The sequence below is a fragment of the Lingula anatina genome, chromosome 1, assembly GCF_051362555.1.
Source record: "Lingula anatina isolate TDL-2025a chromosome 1, LinAna3.0, whole genome shotgun sequence".
Classification (NCBI taxonomy): domain Eukaryota; kingdom Metazoa; phylum Brachiopoda; class Lingulata; order Lingulida; family Lingulidae; genus Lingula; species Lingula anatina.
Genome location: NC_141767.1, coordinates 67,516,398 through 67,527,085, shown reverse-complemented (window position 1 = coordinate 67,527,085; position 10,688 = coordinate 67,516,398).

Below are 10,688 nucleotides of genomic sequence, written 5' to 3'. Positions count from 1 at the left end.
AGGAGAATGTTTAGAGTGTGCCTTATGTGTAGAACGGGTTTTGCAGTGACCTAGGCAGTAGGGACGGAGAGAGAGGTGGTTGCAAACTTTAGACAACCACCTGCCTGCTTTAAGTGCCTATATTTTCACTCCAAAACACTCTTTATTTTCTTCTGTTCTCCTAAAATCTTTATTTAAGCTGTCAAATTAAGTGCGACAATGTTCTCTTAAGAGCGCTGGGCACGCGAATCAGTTTGCACTGAGAACAGCTGAATATACCGGGCCCGCAACTGAATCAACCAAACCCGATCTGCACCCTCTCCTTGTATATTATATAAGAGAAAAGGCTTTATTCTACGTTTTTTTCTTTGTTCATAAAGGAAAACACCCCTACTGCTATAGAATGTTTGCACATTTGAAAAACTTGAAGTTCGATTTTAATTTTCTTCCATTTTCTAACGAACCTGTACTCAGGTCGTTTTGATGTGATGGGGAACAATCCTACAAAAAGTGAAGTGAATGTAAGCGATACTGACATTTATCTTTTCCTTTATCAAGTTGCATTTAAAAAGAAAACAATTCGACGGAAAAGATAAGCATTTAATTATGTAATATCTGTTTTTATTTAGAAAAAAATCTAGTTGGTCTGAAAGAGGCGTGACATACATCCCTCACCGCCTTAACCCTACCTCTCTTCCAGCGATCCAAAAAAAGCACATCAAAATTCGTTTGATCGATGTTACAGTTTCATAATCTTCGGGACGGGAGTCAAAAACACCTGTTTTATAATTAGACTACAAGATGTTCATGCAAACAATCTTCAAACTCTGCAGAGAAAGGTCCAGCCCGTCGCATGCGGCCTGGGTATAAACAGTTTCGCGGTCTCCTAACTCCGCTGTGTTGACAAAGCGCAACAAGGTGTATAAATAGAGACTTGTTGCACGGCACGAGAGTAGCAGGCCGCTCCGCGTGTGACTCGCATCCGCTGCCACGCGTTGAAGAAAATAGCGACAGAGGATCCAACATTTAAGAAACTGAAGAAAGGGCATTGCATTTAGACAGGTAAGAGTGTGTATTATTTCTGTAGATCGAGGGGCATCTTTTTAAATTTATTTTCTTATGAATACATCTTAATCCTACTTTGTTCACATTTTTTCTAAAACAATAACAAATTGGTGTATGGTGTTGTGATATTTTCTATATCGAACAGCATAGTGCCCTAGTCAGTACTATGATGAAAAAATTAATAGGAACTTGAATGTTATGATTTATTTTGCCAAAAAGACTTTTATTTTAACAAGTTGTTTCTTTGGTCAGCGTCCATCTTCTTAAAAGATTGGAAGTCCAATGTTGGTTTACATTGAAACATTTAGTCTGAGTAAATCTTATTAGTCCACATAAAACAACTGGGCACGCTTCGCCAAAGATAAACAGTTTTTGCCTAAAAGCAGCGTCGTTTTTAGCAAAATACTGCACTTTGCATATATGGTCTTTTTTTGTACATCGGGGCCCGGAAACAGTTACAGATACAGAGCTGTCACATAGCAATATCAATGTTTTTCTGAAGGAATGTTTCAAGTTTTCATAGAATCAAGGTAAATTCGCATTGCAAATGAAGGGTGTATGCAAAATATCTTTTTTCAACTAAAAGAAATTAATGACAAATGATAATATTAAATATGGTGTTTAACGAGGAAAACGGGAGTTAAGTTTGTACGGCACCTGAAACACCTAGATTCATATGTTTGGATAAAATTAATTTGCGTAACACATCATTACTATTGAGGCTTGCGAGCACATTGAAGCTTGATAGGTGCCTAGAGCCACACCTGACAAAATGCTACAAACATTGGGGCCAATTAGCGACGTATCAGTGGTGGGATGAGATTTTAATGATCGCCAATTGTATTCTGGTTTTGCTGCTGCACGCTTCTAAAGTAAACAGTTCTGATTTTCTTGTTCCTTTGTATGTGGGCTTTAATTTTTTAGAGAGATGCTTACCATGAGCGTGTTTCAGCCTCGTCACCCTAGCAATAATGTCATCATTGATTCATTTTTATTTATTTGAGTAGTATCGGTTTACACGCCACTACTGGGCAAGTTGTCTTACGCGCAAGTAGTTATTTTCTTTGAAAATAGCACGCCAAGCTGCACGAAAATGTTTCATTCTGTGAGCTCACGCAGGGACATCTTAATTGTTGACCTGTGACCTTTATCTTGCAGAATCTACCTCAGCATGGATCACGATTCCATTCACCTCGATTTCAACACCATCTTCGATCTTGATTCACTAATCCCCTCATCATCGTGCGGATCCGGCGAACAACTCTCTCCTGACTTCACGTCTGATAGTTTCTGGACCAATCACAGCGAGCCAGCATGCCCGATCTTCAGCCACGCCTACTCCACCCCCATGTCACGATATCCGCGCACGAGCTGCTCTGACAGTAACCAATCCAGTGGTGGCATTCCTGCAGACACAAACACTAGAGAAGCACAGGACCACCATTCCGCAAGATTTGCATTGAATTTCGACCCACATAAACCAAATGATCCCTTTTCCCCAAAAGCTTTAGTCCCTCTTCCGTCTCTCAATGGAGGAGATCCTTATGAAAGCAGTTTGATCCGCAGAAGGAACGAACGGGAGCGAGATCGCGTCCGCAATGTTAATGATGGTTATTTTCAACTTAGAAGCTGCTTGCCACTGAAGAACAAGGAAAAACGTGTCAGCAAGGTTGACACTTTGAGATGTGCAATTAACTATATAACATTTCTGCAAGAAATTCTTAACAGTGCAGATGATAAACCCAGTAAAAATGCTGGCATTTCACGGGTGATCGATTCAAAATTTAAAGATCCTACCATAAGAAGTGCAACATCTAGAAAAAGGGGCACACGATCCAAATAAATATAATGAAAAGCATATTTTTAGATTGAGCAAGAAGCCTTGGGCAGTTATTGCGATGGGGAAATATAGTTGTGAAATCAGAAAAATATGAAACGCTTTTTATGTTAAGTACATGTAAGATAAATACAGCAGCCTAGCAACAAGATAACAATTAAGATTGCCACAACTGTAATCATTTCCGTATTCAGTGCTACACAGCAAACAAATTCTTTAAGTGTGTGTCCACGAGAAAACCAACCCAAATGTAGAAAATGCGGCAAGGTGGGGGTGAACGGATTTATATCATATTTGGTGTGTTTGAACCTTTATATGAACAATATCTGAGGCTGCAATATTTCCTGAAAAAAATCCCTACTTACAGAGATATGGCCAGTGACAATTTGGGGGTATAATCAACCAAAAATTCTTCTGAAAAACAGGGTTATATTGATTGGCCTTAAAGTTTATACAGGTGTCACTGAATGATTTAGTTTGGTGATATATTATAACCTAAAGATAGGGGATTAAAATGATATACACTTTTTTCACTCTCTTTGTTTCCATGGTAACAAACCAAGCGTTTTTCTCCGGCCTACAAACCACATGCTTTTAACACCCCCCTTCTATTTTTGACAATATCTTCATCTTCACAGGTCTTTGGGGTAAAGCTTGTTCAGGACTAACAGATAACTCATTAATCTATTTATACATGAAATCAAAACTTACTGCTGTTCTACAACTTGTCCGTTGTAACAGATAGAACATGACCTAATTTCTTCATTTTTCGTCAATCTATCCGGACATGTATATCGGTGCAATCAACTTCAGCTATCTCTTTCAAGTCAACAAATGGTTTAAAACACTGTTAGTTGAACTTTTTTATTTTCATTTTACCTATTTATATTTTTTTCTGGTTAAAACAAGCATCTAACACATTTTAAAATCATGTGAAACTAATGTACTAACGTCAGAACAGCACAACGTCATTATCCAACATGGCGGAAATAGCAGACTGTTTCTTTGAAAATCTTCCTCAACGAAGTCGTATATCATGTGGTTTATACTCTGTGTACAGATATAAAAAAGCATGTAGTGTATTGAAAAATTGCAACAGAGATATTAACAGTCATCTTCGTCGCGTTTACGTGGAGCAAAACAGCGTGAGTTACGAAAGCAAACTGATTCTTGTCAGGTGTGGATTATTTTGTCTCCGATGATCGCAATTGGACATTTCCAAGTATCTTTGGGAGAATGAATGGGTTACACCATGTGACCAGCACTGGGATATGGGCTTGGTTTGTGCTGGAAACCATCCACACAGGGAAAAACGAGCCTATAACGAAATATGTCATGGGATTAACTTGCAGATGTCAGTGTAGACAAAAAGCCATTTGAATCTACTGGTGCCACTTGGTTCAGGTAAGAAACCGGTGTGTTTGTATTTTAATACAGACTAAAAGCCAGAAAAAAAAAGTTCACTCAGAAAAATGATCTAGGTGTAATTTTTTAATGGTAAACGGTCCATTTTTAAAAAAGAAAAATGCCCCCTTTCAAATAATGAAATTGCAGCCTAAGGACCTGTGATAATTTTCTTTTAAGCTATCTTTGTGTGGGTATTTATGTAGGTTTAATGTATTTGGGTAAAATAAATTTAAGGGTAACAATTGGAATTAGATTGAAGCTATGGCTGGTCTTGGCAAAATTGCTAGGCTCCTCATACTTATAAAACATGGACAAATGGGATAATAATTTATTTTTCATCAATGTATCAATTAACTTTCAGATAAGTGTTTGTATGTGTCTATATTAAGCTATATTTATATTTCAGGCATATTTGAGAAGTGTTATTTGACACACAGTGATCTTATGGTCAGCAAGAGTCCAAAGCCTTGCAGAAACTGAAACTAGTGTGGAAATGACGGCTGTTGTAGAAAGGCATATGTGTAAATGAAAGCCACAATATAACAAATGCCGAGGAGATGCAAGAGGCCCTAGTTTCTGCAGTTGGAGCCATTTTCTACATCCAGCTAGACAGACATCTTCCAAACCTGCGTGGACTGGAGTGTCCAATTACAACAGTTTAACTTTCTTGATTCCTACAACATGAGAAAAGGTGTCTCCCTTCCTTGAGCAGTTTTAACATGAGTGATACTGATGTTAAAGTTAATTTGGATTTTTCTGAGGCAAATGTGCCAACTGGAACCATACCAAGCAAGATCACAAACAAGGAAATTTTTCTTGTCCAGAGAAGTCTTCTCTGAAATCTTTTGCTACCAAGACTGAAGAGTAATTGTAAGGTCCTTTTTTTAGACCACAGTTATGAAATGTGCCAAAAAAACAGCTTTTGATCAAATTAAAGTCTAGTGGGCCAACAATCTGACTAAAGAAAAACTTAAAGCACATCAGCTGTGAGAGAACTCCACCCTCTTGAATATCTCACTGAGTTACACAATGGATGAGCTTTAAAGTCATCTAAACCTTTGAAACTATATTCAAATAAAGTAAAGGAGTTTTACTGAATGAGTTTAGAAGGGCACAAGAAACAGGCCAGCAGAACCTAGCATTTGTGAGCATGAAGATGAGATTGAAATGTCAGTAAGGAGGGTTACAGACTAATCAGGAAGAAAAATGTATTAAAAACTTTGATGTTATGAGCTGTAATGTTTGATATAAAACTGCAAAGATGTTTCATAACACCAGGATATATTTTGCAGTTGTGTTAGTTTTGCTTTTTGAATAGAAAATTATCTTGTTTTGCTACATTATGATATAGTTTGTAATGATCACAACTAATGTTGCACTGCTTTGCATGTATTGCTGTATAACAATTTTGTGATTTTTTTATTATTTGTAATTATTCATCTGAGACAACAATAAACTAAATTGAATAATTTTTTAGTTACTGTATGCTCATAAATAGTCACCAAAAAGTGGTGTGGATGATTAAAAAAACCTTTTGATAATTAAAAAAGATTTGTTCTGGCTTTGCTCTCATAAATACTATGGCATATCCTGATCTCTATATGATAAATATTGCACCAAAAAGAAATCGCTACTAAACTAAGATTTTAATTTGTATTCACCAAATTGATGATATTAAAAATATATATATATATTAAAATTATCATGTAAACTCTCAAGTTAATTGCCAGTGCCTATCCAAAGTAACAGAATCTAAGATTTATTTCCTCTAAACTTTTTGTCCATACAAATTAAAAAGTCCATATATGGCAATTTACAAATATGAAGCCCAGTGACCTTGACCTATGACCCACTGACCTGATAATCATTAGTACACATCCACTTTCCATGCTCACCAGCCCTATTGATTTAGTAAAATTATTGTAGAGCAAAATGGTTTAATATATTAATCAAACCCATTGTCTACATAGACTTGGAATGAATCCACCATGATTTTTTGCCTTAAAAATGGCCAACTTTGGGGGTATTTTTCAGTACCTGTTTTTATACAGCAGTAACTTTTGAAACTTGATTTGGAGTGATCCATATCTGCCTAAAATATTCATGCAGTTTTATAGCTGTAAACCCTGTGAAGATGGAGATATATGCAATTAAAGATGGTAGTATCAAAATTGGACTTTGGGGGGAGGGGTGTTATAAATGGGTGTGGCTCGCCCAAGCAGGGTCTTATCTGAATTCTACATATATCTGTGGCAAGCCAAATGATTGTTTTTAATGTTTGTAAGGTCTAATATTTTTTAGTTTTCTCCATTTTTGTTTAATTTACACAAAATATATCATTATTTTTCCAAGGTAAAAATGGAGTCTCAAAGAGGCTACATAAGCCATGACTTATAATAGGCTATAATTCTCTGAAGAAAGGATATTTTTGGGATTCCTTCCTAACTCATGAATAACTTCCTAATATGCCTCCATACAACAAATTTGGTTGAAATCCGCTGACCCCCACCTTGCCACCCTGGGCTGGTTCTCTCGTGGACGAGCTCTTAATATCGTTTAGGTCTCGGCTAGGTTAATAGTGAACAATGCCTCCCTTCAGCACGAGAAGTTTAATGATGTGTTTGAACGATGTCAAGTATTATTTACAGTGTAGCCATTATTTTTATTGAAGCCATATTGTCATTTTTCTTTTGATGCTTTTTTGAATGTTTACTTAGGATTTTGTGTCAATTTCATTAACTGTGATATGTTTACTTTGTGCTTTTGTAGTTGTCAAAATGTAATGGGCTTAGATTGTTTGTAAGCGCCGTTGTAGAAATGCTACCAGCAACAATTACATATGTATCGTTCTCCGACGATGAACTGCTCATTGATAAAAGTGCTCGTTGAACGTGGGGTGTTTTGTTGTGATTCCTCCCCATGTTTGCACTGACAAAGCCCCTTTACGGGTGATTATTTGTGATCAAATATATGTAAGCTGCGTTCAGTTTTCAATAGTAGCATGGTTTGTATATTTCCTGTATCTATTTACATTGAAATTTAGTCATTTAGATAAATTTACAAAGGACACTTGTAAAGCTTGCTTCTTCATTTTAGACCTACCGGTGTGTTAATACGAGAGAGAGAGAGAGAGAGAGAGAGAGAGAGAGAGGAATGAATGCTAGAAAAACTGCATATTTCGTAAGGAAGCAATGTCAGATTGTTGTTAGTTGTAAAAGCACCTGCATTTACCGTCTATGTCTAATAAACCGAGATGTTGATCATGAGCTACGAAGGCAGTTGACAAAATGCAACTGAATCAACACACTCTGTTATTCAGTCATTCAGTGCCTAATTGAGATAGAGGGCTTTTGTGATCGATTTTCTTTATAATTAGGACTTAGTTCCAAATCGACGCTGAAATGACAATAAACTAACCGAAAGATACGGGGGTACTAATGCCGTTTACTTTGTGGAACAGATTTCGATAGAGCTTCAGCGACCGATTAAATTTGTTTTAATTTGTTCACAACGTGTTACCCAAATGTAATTGCTATTTTTCCGTCGTCCTGATCGATTTTTCTCAGTGTGTAATTTATAATTTCATTTGTTTATTAACAGCGTGTTATATGTTTAAGATAAGACATATTTAAGTACAATTAAGGGTATTTCAATTTTAAAAAATGACAATCAACGAACCCTTTATATTTTGCTTTTAAAAAATCGCAAAATTTTAATAAACAAACAAAAAATAAATAAATAAATTAACAGAAAAATTTTGAAATTCTGACAAAAAATAGAACAGACCATAAAAACAGTAAAGCGCTTTGTGAATTAAAAAAAAAGATGATAAATATAATAGAAAAAATTATGGCGGGATAAATGGAGTATAGACTAAACACTTTAATAAAAACAAGATTAATTTCCACACTGTAATCTTTAATAATAATCTTCAAAACGATTATTTTTTATTGAAATATGGAGTTAAGAAAAATCTGGAACACAATTAAATTAGTTAATAAATGTTTATATATCTATGTGATAAGTATTGCTTGATCACGAAATGAGTGCACTTCTGCCCCGGAAACAATATCAACCAAGTGAATACGTGTCTGATTATACTAAATCTGTTGGAATAACTTTTTGTCCTCTTTTGTAAGGCTTTCGATCTGCTGATTTCTTATTATATGAGTGTATCGCACGGTTTTGTTTGCTTTTGACACAGAGCGACGCAACAGTTTGCAAATTACTTTGCCCCGTTTTGACACTGTTTTGACACAAAATATTTTTATATTTAATCTAGCGAACTTTATTATGTATCTTCAGCGTCAGTGCAAGGCGTTCAAACTGAATGTTTGTGAATGGAAAGGGAATGTGTAGATTGAAATCCCTACCAGCCCATTTTTTATATTTTTTCTTGCAAACATACTCGTATTTTGTCTCTAACTATGAAATACTTTATGTAGAAGTACTTATACTTTAGTTTTGTAATTTGTTTATTAACTTGTTTAAAGTAGTCGTTAAAGTGAATAGCCTGCAAACTTGATGACCGCCTGCTCTCTCACACACTGGAGAAAGATAAGTGTTATGTTATTACATTTCAAATATGAAAACGAAAAAAAACCAACATGTGGTAAAACGTGGTCATGGGTGCTTTTAGAGAAATTAAATTATTACTTAGACCCCATTCCCATACCTGATCGATCTAGCAGGATTGACCCATCTAAGAGGGGTTTCTCGCTAAATTACATTCAGCTTAGTGGCTTAGATGTCTGACACGCCTATTGAAGCTTCTAAACGACAGTTAATTACTTCCTAACAGCTTCATAAGGCGAGCCAGACATCACAGCCGCTTAAGCTAAATGCAATTTAGTGAGAAACCCCTTGGAGGTGGGTCGATCATGCTAGATCGATCTAGTTATGGGAACGGGCTCTTAGTTTAGCCCAAGAGAGATCGTAATAAGGGTTAAATCTGCCCCATTGGCAATTTCGGTCTGGCTTTGAGGATGACGCACTGTCTGGTTTCTGTTGGTTTGTACAGGTAGACCTAGTCCTAGATTTTGACCCATTCAGGTCATACTGTCCCTAACCTGTATGAATCCAATTGGAGGACAGACACTCTGTAATATGCATATTTCCCCCTCCCCCGTTCTTTAAACCAACCCATCGTAAATCGTGAAGCTTTATGTCGATCAAAATGACGTAATTTATCTGATAAATCATTTATATATACATGATTCTAATATACTAAAGTTATACAAATATCTATATTGCCGAGCAATTTCATTCAAATAGCCGTTGGTTGGTTTTCAAACTTACCTTCTAACATTTTAATAGCAAATGTAAATTTTAAAAGAATCCAACAGGCAGATTTGTTTAGAAAAGGGATATTTATGCATTTTCAGAATGGCTTGTTAAAATCAAGCTGTTTAAGGAAAAGATTAATATCTCTAATCATGAACAGTTTCATATAAAATTACGTAAAAATTCCCCTCGTTTTGTTTTCACTGTAAGTAACAGCGGTACGTGAAGTGTTCTATGAAGAGGGATAGACAGCAACACCTTCTCCCACTCCACTTAGGGCAGAAGGCAAGGAGTTACGCAGATGAGTGGCCTCTTTAGCGCTTCTGCACCCCATGAAGAGCATAAAGTGTTCACATAAAGCGTTTCACATTTGGAAAATGTTCGAAGTGAAGGGCATTTCATGGAATTTGATATATTTTATATATGACAGGGGCGGATCCAGAGATATTTTCTGACAGCATTCTAAATTAATTTTTTGATCCATCCTCCTTTTTTGACCATCTTCCGAAAGAAGAAATAAGATTAGAGATATTATTGTTAACCGTCTTTTGGAAGACCAGAAGACTGCCTCCATCTGCCTCTGTATGATGTGCGTGTTTCTATAATTCAAAATAGTCTACCTTCACAATAATAATATTAATTATAATAATAATTACTATGCACAAGTAATTCTTTATTCATGAACAATTTATTCGCTATTTGTCCATGCTGAATGTAACATGAAGTGCGTAAATGTATGACATCATAACAAACGTAGGTTCATTACAAGGCAGAAGAGTGCTATTAAAGAACGGTGTGTCAAAACAACATCTAAGTGCAAAATATGGGTTGGGTCAAAAGTTATTGTTGCCCAGACCACCTTAGTCGTTTGTTTGAGATACTGAGAGCTGCTAGAGGTTGATAACCCTTGAAAATTTATCCACGGCAACAAAGTTCTGTTTCTATTTGGAATTAAACGCACACAGCCGTTTCACACATCACACTTGCACATATATTCGTGTGGACTCATTCAGGTTCAAAGAATCTTTCATTGAAAGTTCTTTCATTTCAGCGATCTCTATCTCGATATATTTGTATAAACACAATGCTAAAGTAACTCTTTCTCCAACAGTTTGAG